At 45.0% G+C, this 12880-nt stretch overlaps 1 protein-coding gene across 1 annotated transcript in view; it reads left to right on the forward strand.

Moving 5' to 3' along the window:
- Window positions 1–1470: 1470 nt before the first annotated feature.
- Window positions 1471–12880, forward strand: part of slc5a6a (solute carrier family 5 member 6a) — a 58195-nt gene continuing 46785 nt past the window's right edge. Inside the window, exon 1 of the mRNA XM_059644918.1 lies at window positions 1471–1490. The gene's annotated coding sequence lies outside the window, so the exon portion shown is untranslated. The remainder of the gene's footprint in view (window positions 1491–12880) is intronic.

The following is a 12880-nucleotide window of genomic DNA, read 5'->3' on the forward strand; positions in this document are numbered from 1 at the left end:
TTCCTCGTTTGTATGATAGACATAGAATATCTTTTTCAGCTTGATGGCAGCATCCTGTTTGTGCCATGTCTGGGTGGTGGCTAGCCGCTGTCCTCAGGCTGGCTTTGATGCACCCTACATCAGCGTCAAGTTTGCACAACGAACAAATGGGCTCTGATTATGAGGTATCCGACAAAGCCAATCTTACAGAGTGTTGTAGGAATCCCAACATGTGTACTGACAAGTGCTTGGCTTATTTGACAAATGTGCCTGTTTTCAGCATCAAAAGTCCTTCCTAAGCTTTTAACAGAAGAATGATCAAGGAAGGTAAAATTCAAGCCAGCAAACCGGGGGGTGGATTTACTCAAGGACGGGATTGACATGTTTAAGAGTCTGATGGTCAGGGAAAACCACTTCCTAATCTAACCATTAGAATCTCTTGTAATTAACAAGATATAGTTATTATATATTAGCAACTAGTTACAGATTACAGGATGCAATGAACGCTATTACAGAGATTTAGAGGAGAGCCAGAAGTTAGTTCTCATTCCTGCGAGATCCTGAACTGTTCTGCCCACAAATCTACATTATGTCAGCATAGTGGGTGGTGCTTAAGGTCCTCCTGTCTAATTAAACCTTTCCAGATCAAAATACAACATCTCCACTCAAGTGAAGAAGGGTCCCGACCAGAAACATCAGCTTTCCTGCTCCTCTGATGCTGTCTGCCCTGTTGTGTTCCTCCAGCTCCATGCTGTTATCTCCCCACAAGGTGTTTTTGTCATTATTAATATGATACATGTTAAATTGAATTTACCCCCTACCCCATGCCTCTGACTTTATAAATTGAGGCAATCTGGAGATTTCACTATTCTCAAAGACTTTTGTTGGTGGAAGATTTGTGTCTTTGATTTATTTTCCCAGATCCTAACTTCCTCACTCTGAGGATGCCATGAAGGAATCTGCTTCTTCAAGCTCTCCCCTTCCCTGAGGTGTGGTGACCCTCATGTCTCCACATCTCTTTGATGAGAGAGCCGCCTATTGACTGGTAGGACTATGCCAATTTCACCTTTATCATTCCTTCCTACCATTCTGACGGCAGGAGATTCCCTTGAAAGTGGACAATCTTTATTCTCCTGGATTTCTTTCACAGTAAAGCAATCTTTGATGCTGAAACAAACAGCTGCTTCTTTCTGGCATCGTCAATCTGCAAAGTTCCCCTGCAGTACCTTGAATTGTGGGCATTTGTTGTCTCTTCTAGGTGGTGGCTTCTATGAAGTTACTTGTACCACATTTTCAATCCACCTCCGCAGGTTTTATTTCAGTCCAGCTGTAGGTTTGGACTCTCCCACCCCTACTCAGTGATTGCATTCCTGGAGAAACGGACACATTCAGCTCCTCAGTTCCACAGTTGGAGGATTGCTTCTAGCTTGGCATGGTCTCTGTCACCGAGGATTCCTCCTGGGAAGATAAGGAAGTCGAAGATCGCCCTTTCTGAGTTGCCTAAGCATCAGGTTTGAATCTGTTGAAAGTATTTAGTCACGGAGCTGTATTGCAGTCTGTGTTATATCAGTTATAGATTCACCAACTGGTTCAAGTGGGGTTTGCTGTTGGTTGAGTACCTCAGTTTGTTCTACCCCACAAATGTGGCACCATCAGAGCACACTTCAGTGCTGATGACAGTGGAAAAGATTTGTGCCAATCAGCATAGTCACAGGAAAACCATTGGATTATGGATAGGCTGGCACAAATTTGGCAGGTGGCATATAACTGTGGTTTGATGCAAACTTTCCCACTTCGACAAGAAGAATAGAAATGCAGCATATCATTTAAATGGAGAGAGATTGCAGAATTCTGCAGTACAGAGGGATCTGGGTGACTTGGAAAGTGAACAATGAACAGTTAGCAAGATAATAAAATGTGAGGCTGGATGAACACAGCAGGCCAAGCAGCATCTCAGGAGCACAAAAGCTGACGTTTCGGGCCTAGACCCTTCATCAGAGAGGGGGATGGGGGGAGGGAACTGGAATAAATAGGGAGAGAGGGGGAGGCGGACCGAAGATGGAGAGTGAAGAAGATAGGTGGAGAGAGTGTAGGTGGGGAGGTAGGGAGGGGATAGGTCAGTCCAGGGAAGACGGACACCTGAAGGAGGTGGGATGAGGTTAGTAGGTAGGAGATGGGGGTGTGGCTTGGGGTGGGAGGAAGGGATGGGTGAGAGGAAGAACCGGTTAGGGAGGCAGAGACAGGTTGGGCTGGTTTTGGGATGCAGTGGGTTGGGGGGAAGAGCTGGGCTGGTTGTGTGGTGCAGTGGGGGGAGGGGATGAACTGGGCTGGTTTAGGGATGCAGTAGGGGAAGGGGAGATTTTGAAACTGGTGAAGTCCACATTGATCCCATATGGCTGCAGGGTTCCCAGGCGGAATATGAGTTGCTGTTCCTGCAACCTTCGGGTGGCATCATTGTGGCAGTGCAGGAGGCCCATGATGGACATGTCATCAAGAGAATGGGAGGGGGAGTGGAAATGGTTTGTGACTGGGAGGTGCAGTTGTTTGTTGCGAACTGAGCGGAGGTGTTCTGCAAAGCGGTCCCCAAGCCTCCGCTTGGTTTCCCCAATGTAGAGGAAGCCGCACCGGGTACAGTGGATGCAGTATACCACATTGGCAGATGTGCAGGTGAACCTCTGCTTAATGTGGAATGTCATCTTGGGGCCTGGGATGGGGGTGAGGGAGGAGGTGTGGGGACAAGTGTAGCATTTCCTGCGGTTGCAGGGGAAGGTGCCGGGAGCTACCTAGAATACACCTCCTCCCACCCACCCTCCTGCAAAAATTCCATCCCCTATTCCCAACTCCTCCGCCTCCGCCGCATCTGTTCCCACGATAAGACATTCCACTCCTGCACATCCCAGATGTCCAAGTTCTTTAAGGACCGCAACTTTCCCCCCACGGTGATCGAGAACGCCCTTGACCGCGTCTCCCGCATTTCCCGCGACACATCCCTCACACCCCGCCCCCGCCACAACCGCCCCAAGAGGATCCCCCTCGTTCTCACACACCACCCTACCAACCTCCGGATACAACGCATTATCCTCCGACACTTCCGCCATTTACAATCCGACCCCACCACCCAAGACATTTTTCCATCCCCACCCCTGTCTGCTTTCCGGAGAGACCACTCTCTCCGTGACTCCCTTGTTCGCTCCACACTGCCCTCCAACCCCACCACACCCGGCACCTTCCCCTGCAACCGCAGGAAATGCTACACTTGTCCCCACACCTCCTCCCTCACCCCCATCCCAGGCCCCAAGATGACATTCCACATTAAGCAGAGGTTCACCTGCACATCTGCCAATGTGGTATACTGCATCCACTGTACCCGGTGCGGCTTCCTCTACATTGGGGAAACCAAGCGGAGGCTTGGGGACCGCTTTGCAGAACACCTCCGCTCAGTTCGCAACAAACAACTGCACCTCCCAGTCGCAAACCATTTCCACTCCCCCTCCCATTCTCTTGATGACATGTCCATCATGGGCCTCCTGCACTGCCACAATGATGCCACCCGAAGGTTGCAGGAACAGCAACTCATATTCCGCCTGGGAACCCTGCAGCCATATGGGATCAATGTGGACTTCACCAGTTTCAAAATCTCCCCTTCCCCTACTGCATCCCTAAACCAGCCCAGTTCATCCCCTCCCCCCACTGCACCACACAACCAGCCCAGCTCTTCCCCCCCATCCACTGCATCCCAAAACCAGTCCAACCTGTCTCTGCCTCCCTAACCGGTTCTTCCTCTCACCCATCCCTTCCTCCCACCCCAAGCCGCACCCCCAGCTACCTACTAACCTCATCCCACCTCCTTCAGGTGTCCGTCTTCCCTGGACTGACCTATCCCCTCCCTACCTCCCCACCTACACTCTCTCCACCTATCTTCTTCACTCTCCATCTTCGGTCCGCCTCCCCCTCTCCCTATTTATTCCAGTTCCCTCCCCCCATCCCCCTCTCTGATGAAGGGTCTAGGCCCGAAACGTCAGCTTTTGTGCTCCTGAGATGCTGCTTGGCCTGCTGTGTTCATCCAGCCTCACATTTTATTATCTTGGAATCTCCAGCATCTGCAGTTCCCATTATCAATGAACAGTTAGCATGCTGGTACCACAAGTGATTAGGAAAACCCCAGAGATTGAAGGTTCCTAGGGTAGTTTTGAGGGATACCTGTCTGGAGTCACAAGCATATATAGTCTCTCTTCTGGGAATTTGTCAGAACACCTCAAAGATTAGGGTATCTCTGCAGAAGTTTCATTTGTGCAGCTTCTAAAGCTGAAGATTTTGGTCAGAGATACGCAGGTTATTTGAGGCTGAGAAAGTTTGAATTTTCAGCTTGATGGGCGTTCATGTAAGAAGGCTCCAGAGTTCACAGGAAAGAAGCTGGAGAGACTCAGACAAGCAGAAGGTAAGGATTTTAACCTGAGGGGTAGTTTACCTGGACTTCAATTCTGTGATTGATGATGGTGGGAAATAGGCTGAAAACTTTGTTTTGCTTTTGGTTTAAGATTGTTCTAAATGGTCTCCTATAAGTAGACAGCATTACTTTGCTTCTTCATCTTTTGTGGAAGAAACCTCTGTCCAGTTCTTATGTTTGCGCGAACTTCAGTGACTGACCACCACATTAAATAATTATATAAAGCAAAGTAAACATACGATCGATCAAGTAGATCTCATTCTGGCATTTGATTTGTCCAGTAATGCCATGAGCTACAACCCTAACACATGAAAAAGTTTCAATGGTCAGGGCTCTTAACTGGTTTGATGATCTTCCCTCGCTCTGTGACGCTCATCAGTGAGATACCGTCAGCAGAAAAATCGAAGGAATTGTGAGATGTCAATGCATTCCACCCTCTGCATCTGAACCTTTGACCTTCGGAGGTGTTGTTTCTTTATTAAGCCTTTTTTTACAAAACCATGATACCTCCACAGAACTATGTTGTCTTTTCTTTTCCCTGTATGTGTGCTTGAGATTAAGAGGATATCATTTAAGTCTGCATTGTAGCCTAATTGGTAAGCTATTTTGTTATTTATTTAAGGAATACATTCGTTCTTAATAAACAAGCTATTTTTGGTTTTATTGAAGAGTATGGTGAAAGTTCATATTGTTCCAGATAACAGTAATAAAGAGAAAAAAATTTGACCATTTTGGTGATTAAATAAAACATTTACACTTTTAGTACAACTCATGGAATAGTGGGACTTACTATCAGTGCATTCCTCCCATTACAGAATCTCAAATGTACCTAATCAGATGAAGGCTCATTAACAACATTTGTGCAAAAATTCTGTGTGTTATGAATTCTTGAAGACACCACAGTTCACATTCTCCACTAACGCACAGAGATCCTTAATGAAATTGTCAATGGAGTTCCATAGATGCTTAAATCTTCCATTAAGTCTTGCACTTTCAAGCCATTTTAATAGTTTTTGGGCTGAAATAAATGTGAAAAGCTTTCAGTGCCTCTTCAAAGGTATCTTTGTTTCTCTTATCCCACTGTGTGCTGTTTTCTATAATTTCACTCGTCTGTAAATGTGTATGTAATGTTCATTTCTTGATTTGGTCTCTAAGTTGGAAGCTATTCTGTAGCACAAAAATTGTATTCTCTTTGATGTCCAAATCTGTGTTCTATGTAGCTCATATCTGAAGTTAAGTCTTCCTGGTAACATTACTTCTGATGCCATGTCTTGCAAATATGATTATACATTTGGCTTGCTTTAAAGGTTTTGATTTACGTAATGCTAGTTTTGCTGCTTTCTACTGCCATAGAATCCCTACAGTGTGGAAGCAGACCATTCAGCCCATTAAGTCCATCATGACTTTCCCAAGAACAGCCCATGCAGCCACATCTATCCCGGTAATCCTGTATTCCCATGGCCTTTCCCACCGAGCCTGCATATTCCTGGACAGTATGGGATAACTTATCATGGCCAATCCACATAGCCTGCACACACCTTAGCACTATGAGAGGAAACCCATGCTGACATAGATATCATGTACAACGCAGACAGTCGCCTGAGGCTGGTACCAAATCTGGGTCCCTGGTGCTGTGAGGCAGCGGTGTCAACCACTGAGCCACCGTGCTGCCCTACTGGTGGGCAACTTACATTTTGTGAATAAATTGGAGCATTCCTGCTTTCCTGTGATGACAAACAAGTATTCCCACTCTTCACATAATGGGGAGAAATTTCTTCACCCAAAGAGTGGTGAGTCTGTGAAATTCTCTGCTACAGAAACTGATTGAGGTCAAAACATTGAACATTTTCAAGAAGGAGTTGGATATAGATCTTAGGGCTGAAGGGATCAAAAGATTTGGGGAGAAAGCAGGTATTGTGTAGGATGATCAGCCATGATCCTATTGAATGGTGGAGCTGGCTCAATGGGCTGAATGGCCTACTGCTGCACCTATTGCCTACATTTTTATGTGAAAGGCAAATCCCTGACTTTGACTGTGTTTGACCTGGTGCACAGCTGGAGTCGAAAAACATCACAGACATTGGGAAACCAGTAGGTTCTGGCTGCAGGGAGCACATTTGCTGCTGGCGGTGAGTACAAGATAGCACAACAGCAGCATCACAGAGGCATGGTGCATCATTAACAAGGTAAGCAGTGGAGATTTGCACAAGAAAGCGCGCCAGAATTCAAGGAGAGATGCCATTTGTGGAACCTTCCCAAGGTCAACGCTTAGCCAAATGTCAGAAAAATTGAGACAAAAACAAAGTTGCTGGAAAAGCTCAGCGGGTCTGGCAGCATCTGTGGGGGAGAAAGCAGAGTTAACGGTTCAGGTCTGAAACTGAGGAAGCTTCACCCGACCTGAAACGTTAACTCTGTTTTCTCCCGCACAGATGCTGCCAGACCCGCTGAGCTTTTCCAGCAACTTTGTTTTTGATCCTGATTTACAGCATCCGCAGTTCTTTTGGGAAAATTGACGCTGCTGTTTCCCATGTCAGACAGGTCAGGAATCGAAGGGGTCAACTGAAGGTTAAAGTGAATCATTGGCTAATTTGGCCTTTTGTCTCCGCTGCCTGAGAAAGAGACGGTCAACCTCAGGCAGCAGCAGGAATTTCTTTCAGGCAGGAGGTTGTTGCAATCCAGAAAGTGCTGTCTGACAGGGTGGTAGGGGAAGGTAACTCTCGAAAAGGGACTTCGAGAAAAGGAAAAAAAATTGCAGAGCTTTAGGGAAAAAGCGAAGGAGTGGGACTAATTGGATTGCATGTACGAAAAGCCGGCACAGGCTGAACAGCCTTCTGCTGGGCTCTATCGTTCTCTAACTTTGCTCGGAAGAAGTCTCCTCCTATACCTTTGCAAGAGTAATTTGCTGGGGACTGTAGTTACAGAGTTACTGTGGACCCTGATCTGCAAACACCACCATTCATTATATTAATCCAACACAACAATTAGCATACTGTACAGCTGACTGCAGTTTTAAACGTAATTAGCAATCGTCAGTTTGTAACTTGTTGACTGACTTTAAAGGCAGGGCAAGAAAGGGTTAAATTCATTCTTTTGGGAATTTGTTGGGGACGGTACAGAAATGAAGTCCCACCAATCAAACAGACGGTTCACTAGATTGAGTCCCGAGAGCAAAGGGTTGTCTTTGGTTGAATGGTTTAGGTCCATACTTTCCACAGTTCAGAATGAGGGAGGGTCAGGATTAGATAATTGGTTTTTTTCTTATTCATTCACAGGATGAGGACATTGCTCACCAGGCCAGCATTTACTGCCTGCCCCACAGCCCAGGAAAATCCTGGGGCATTAACATCAGGGAACTAATGTGGAGATATGTGGGGTTATGCACTTTGGCATGAAGGATTGAGGAGGTGAACATTATTTAAACGGTGAAAGAAAGCCAAAGAACAGAGAGATTTGAGAGTCCTCACCCAAGAGCCACAAGAAGCTGGCAGATCAGCATGTAATAGGGAAGGTAAATTGCATGTTGACCTTTATTTCAAAGGGTTAGGACTGTAAAAGTTGGGCAGCTTTGCTAAAACAAAACAAGGCACTCTGGAACATCGTGAACAACTTTGGGCCACTTCAGTAAGGAAGGATGTGCAGACATTAGAGGTTGTGCAGAGCAGGTTCAGAGGAACACAAAAACATAGAGATAACACAGTGTGGAGTTGGATGAACACAGCAGGCCAGGCAGTATCAGGGGAGCAGGAAAGCTGATAGTTCGGTTCGGGACCCTTCTTCTGATATGGGCGAGGGGAAGGGGGCTCTGAAATAAATAGAGAGGGGGTGGCTGGTGATAGCAGGTAGGTCTTCAGTATGTGGTTGAGCAGCTTCAAGGTCGAAGAGATTACCAGAGGATTGAAGGGGGGTTATAACTCACTCAGAGATTGGCAGTTCCTACTATCTCTGAAACAATTATAACCCCACTGCGAAACTTCTTCTCAGGATTCCCACCTTGAAGAAGTTATCCTCCTCCATCCAGAAAGATCTCAGTGGATCTCCCACTGCAACTGTCCGGTAATCTCTTCAGCCCAGAATCTGCTTGACCAGATACTAAAGACCAACCAGTTATCACCAATTCCACGCCCCTCTCTATTTTATTTTCAGACCCTCCCCTCCCCCATTTCTGAAGAAGGCTCTCAGCCTGAACCGTCGGCTTTCCTGCTCCAATGATGCTGCCTGGCCTGCTGTGTTCCTCCAGCTCCACACTGTGTTAACTCAGACTCCAGCATCAGCAGTTGTTACTATCTCTGAGTAAATAAAAACGTAGAAGACAGGAACAGGGGTATGCCATGTGACCCCTCACATCTGCTCAATAAGATCATGGCTGATCCTCAAACTCAATACCTTAAACACACTCATAATTCCTTTAGCCACAACCTCCTTTTTGAAAACATACAACATTTAACTTAACCGCATTCAGTGGCAGTGAATTCCAGAGGCTGTTACTCAATATGGAGGGAGGCCAAGTAAGTTGTGTCTGTACCTGTTGGCATTTCGAAGAATGAAAGGCAACTTTACTGAAACAGACAACATTCTTGAGGAATTGATAGGATAAATGTGGAAAGGTTATTTCCCCAGTGGGAGAGTTTTAGGATAAGGGGCGGCAGATTTAAAACTGTGTTGAAGAGGAACTGCTTCACTCAAAGGGCCATGAATTCACAGAATTTACTGTCCCAGAGTGTGATAGAAACCAGGACACTGAATAGGTTTAATGAAGAGACACATTTTAAATTAGCAATGCATTAAAAGGACCAGAGGGCATAATCTCAAAATAATCGGTCACCAATTTTAAGGAGTTTTAAAAGGGACCTCAGAGGCAATTTTTTCACACTGAGGGTGATGCGTGTGTGGAATGAGGTGCCAGAGGATGTGGTGGAGGCTGGTACAGTTACAACATTTAAAGACATTTGGATGTGTACGTGATTGGGATGGGTTTAGACAGATCTGGGCCACATATTGCCAAATGGGACTAGATTAATTTAGGATATCTGGTCGTCATGGAAAAGCTGGACCAAAGCGTCGGTTTCTGTACTGTACGTCTCTATGACTCCATGAGGAGGAATTCTTTTCTCTCGTGGTGATTGAATATGTTTGCCACAGAGTAATTTTGCGACTAGATCATTAAGTGTGTTCAAGGTTGAGGTGAACAGATGTTTAATTAGTAATAGCATCAGGAGTTATGGGGAAAGTACAGTTGAGGATTATTAGATCTGTCATGATCTCATTGAACGGCAGAGAGTCTTGAGGGGCTGAATGGCCTAGTTCCCCTCTCACTGTTTTATAGCCTTTATTGACAAGCCTTTAACATGATTATGTGCTGAGAATTCCAACCTTTCTAGAAACATGCAATCCTGAGAATGAGTGACATAATGGAGGGTCTATTGATGCATATATCATTAATCAAAGAAGAACAGAGCTGCATTTATATTGCACTTGCCACAGTCAGCAGACAGCAGTGTGTTTTACAGTGTATTAAGGACCTTACTTTTGGAGTGCACTCGCTGCTATGAAACCAGGCTGACGAAGTGAGCACAACGAGCTTCTACAGCAGGACCATCATTACCACTTGTGTTGCTACTGTGTAGTCGCAGAGCGTTAACAGTGAGTTTCGCCTGTTGCTCAAACTTTTGAGGCAGTTAACGTCGCCGGGGTAATCGTCCGCAAAATCTGTCTCTTTCGGTGACATTTGCGCCACACAAAAGTGGTTGTGAAGGAGCCATAATGGGGTTGGAAGCTGACATAGATGGGTTGAGTGAGTGGAAGGTGAAAGAATCAAGCTGTGTGTTGTTACAGAATGATTGCAGAATTCTGAGGTGCAGAAAGATCCAGGTGTTCCAGAGGATGAATGACAAAATATTAATGTGCAGGTACAAAGATGGCTAGTGGAACCATAGTGTTTATTATGACAGGAACTTAACATAAAAGCGAGGCAGCTGCACTTCAGTTGTACGGGGCATTGGTCAGACCACGTTATGAATACTGTGTGCAGTTTTGGTTTCCTTATTAAAGGAAGGGATATAAATGCATTGGAGGTGGCTTACTAAATTGATACCTGGAATGAGCAGATTGCTGTGAGGAAACATCAGACAGACTGGGCTTCTTTCCACAAATTTTTAGGAGAGTGATGGATGACTTAATTAAAGTGTATAAGATCCTTGACAAGATAGATGTGGGAAAAATGCTTCCTCTTGTGGATATGTCCAGAACTAGGGAGTGCTGTTTCAAAACTTGGGATTGCCCTTTTCAGGCGGAAATTAGATTTATTTATTTTCTGTCAGAATGTTGTGCAATTTTACAAATTTTTACCTTAGAATGCAGTGGAGCAAAGTCATTGCATATTTTTGAGGTGGGAGATACATTTTTGTTAGATGGGCAAATGAAAGTTATTGGGGTAGATGGGAATGTGGAGTTCAGGTCACAGTCAGATCAACCATGATTTTAGTTAATGGGAGAATTGACCTGAGGGACTGAATGGCCTTCTTTTAATCCTAAATCATATTGTAAGGACAGTGTCTTTGTATTTTGCAGTTTCCTATATTAAAAGAAAACTATGGGAGAGTGTGCGTATATATAAGCAGGAGACAGAGAGTGTGTGTGTGAGAGAGCATGTGTGTGAGAGAGAGAATATCTGTGTGTTTGTGTGTGAGAGACAAGATGTGTGTCTGTGTGTGTATGTGAGAAAGAGAATGTATGTGTGTGTCTGTGTGAGGGAGAGAGACCGTGTGTTTGTGTGTGTGAGACAGAATGTGTGTGTGTTTGTGTGTGATAGAGAGAATGTGTGTGTGTGTGTGCGTGTGTGTGTGTGTGTGTGAGAAAATATGTGTGTTTGTGAGAGAGAAAGTGTGTGTGTGTGTGAGATAGAAAATGTGTGTGTGACAGAATATGTGTGTGTGAGAGAATATGTGTGTGTGAGAGAATGTGTGTGTGAGAGAGAATATGCGTGTGTGTGAGAGAATATGTGTGTGAGAGAATGTGTGTAAGAGAGAATGTGTGTAAAAGAGAGAATGTGAGAAAATATGTGTGAAATAAAATATGTGTGAAAGAGAATATGCGTGTGTTTGTGTAAGAGAGAATGTGTTTGTGTCTGAGAGAATGTGTGCGTGAGAGAGAATGTGAGAAGAATATGTGTGAGATAAAATATGTGTGTGAGAGAGAGAATGTGTGTTTGTGTGTGTGAGAATGTGTGTTTGTGTGTGAGAGATTATGTGTGTGCGTGTGAGAGAGAGAATGTGAGAGAGAATGTGCATGAGAAAATGTGCGTGAGATAAAATGTGTGAGAGAGAGACAGAATGTGCGTTTGTGTGTGTGTGTGTGTGTGTGTGTGTGAGAGAGAGAGAGAATATGTGTGTTTTTGTGTGTGTGTATGAGTGAGTGGCGATAGAGAGAGAAAAAGATTGAGTGTGTGGGAGAGGGGGGAGAGAGAGAGAAAGAGTGAGTGAGTGTGTGGGTGGTGAAGAGAGAGAAAGACTGTATGGGAGGGGGGAGAGAGAGAAATAGAACGTGTGTGGGAGAGGGGAGAAAGAAAGAGAGAAAGAGTGAGTGTGTGGGGAGCATGGAAGAAGAGTGAAGAACGTGGCGTAGTTTCTCACAAGAATTGAACACACGCCGCCACCTCCAAAATTCCCATTGGTCAAAACAACCTTGTTTACTAATAATTTCCATAATCATTTTCTAAGTATTGTTGCTGGCTATGAATTTGAAGTTAATAAACAGTGGTGCTCTCTGATGAAGGGTCTAGGCCCGAAACGTCGGCTTTTGTGCTCCTGAGATGCTGCTTGGCCTGCTGTGTTCATCCAGCCTCACATTTTATTATCTTGGCTGGCATTCAGCTCGTTAACTGACATTGATGATTGAAGTCAATATTCAGTGAATATTTTGAGGGGGTTATAACCATGTAGCATAATGCGACAAGTGCCAGAGGATCTGAGGTGAAAGGGTTGAGAGATTTTGTGTTAACAAAGTGTGGACCTGGATGAACACAGCAGGCCAAGCAGGTTTTTAGGAGCACAAAAGCTGATGTTTCGGGCCTGGACCCTTGCCCGAAAAGTCAGCTTTTGTGCTCTGAAGATGCTGCTTGGCCTGCTGTGTTCATCCAGCTCCACACTTTGCTATCTCGGATTCTCCAGCATCTGCTGTTCCCATTATCTCAGAGATTTTGTGTGGTTCCTTGATAAATAGATGTTGGGCCACTGACTCCAGTATTCTTGTAACCTTCAGATAGAGAGGCAAGAGTTTAACAGACGCGAGTTTTGAAAAGTATAATGTTTCTCTTATTTCAAACAATATCCCATTTTTGAGGTTTTTGGCATTGCTATGAAAACTAATAACTCACATCTATGCAGCAAGATAAAGTCGATTTTTGATTTTGATTTGATTGTCATGTGTACTCAGGTACAAAAGTACAGTGAAAACTGT

The sequence above is a fragment of the Stegostoma tigrinum genome, chromosome 3, assembly GCF_030684315.1.
Source record: "Stegostoma tigrinum isolate sSteTig4 chromosome 3, sSteTig4.hap1, whole genome shotgun sequence".
NCBI lineage: Eukaryota > Metazoa > Chordata > Chondrichthyes > Orectolobiformes > Stegostomatidae > Stegostoma > Stegostoma tigrinum.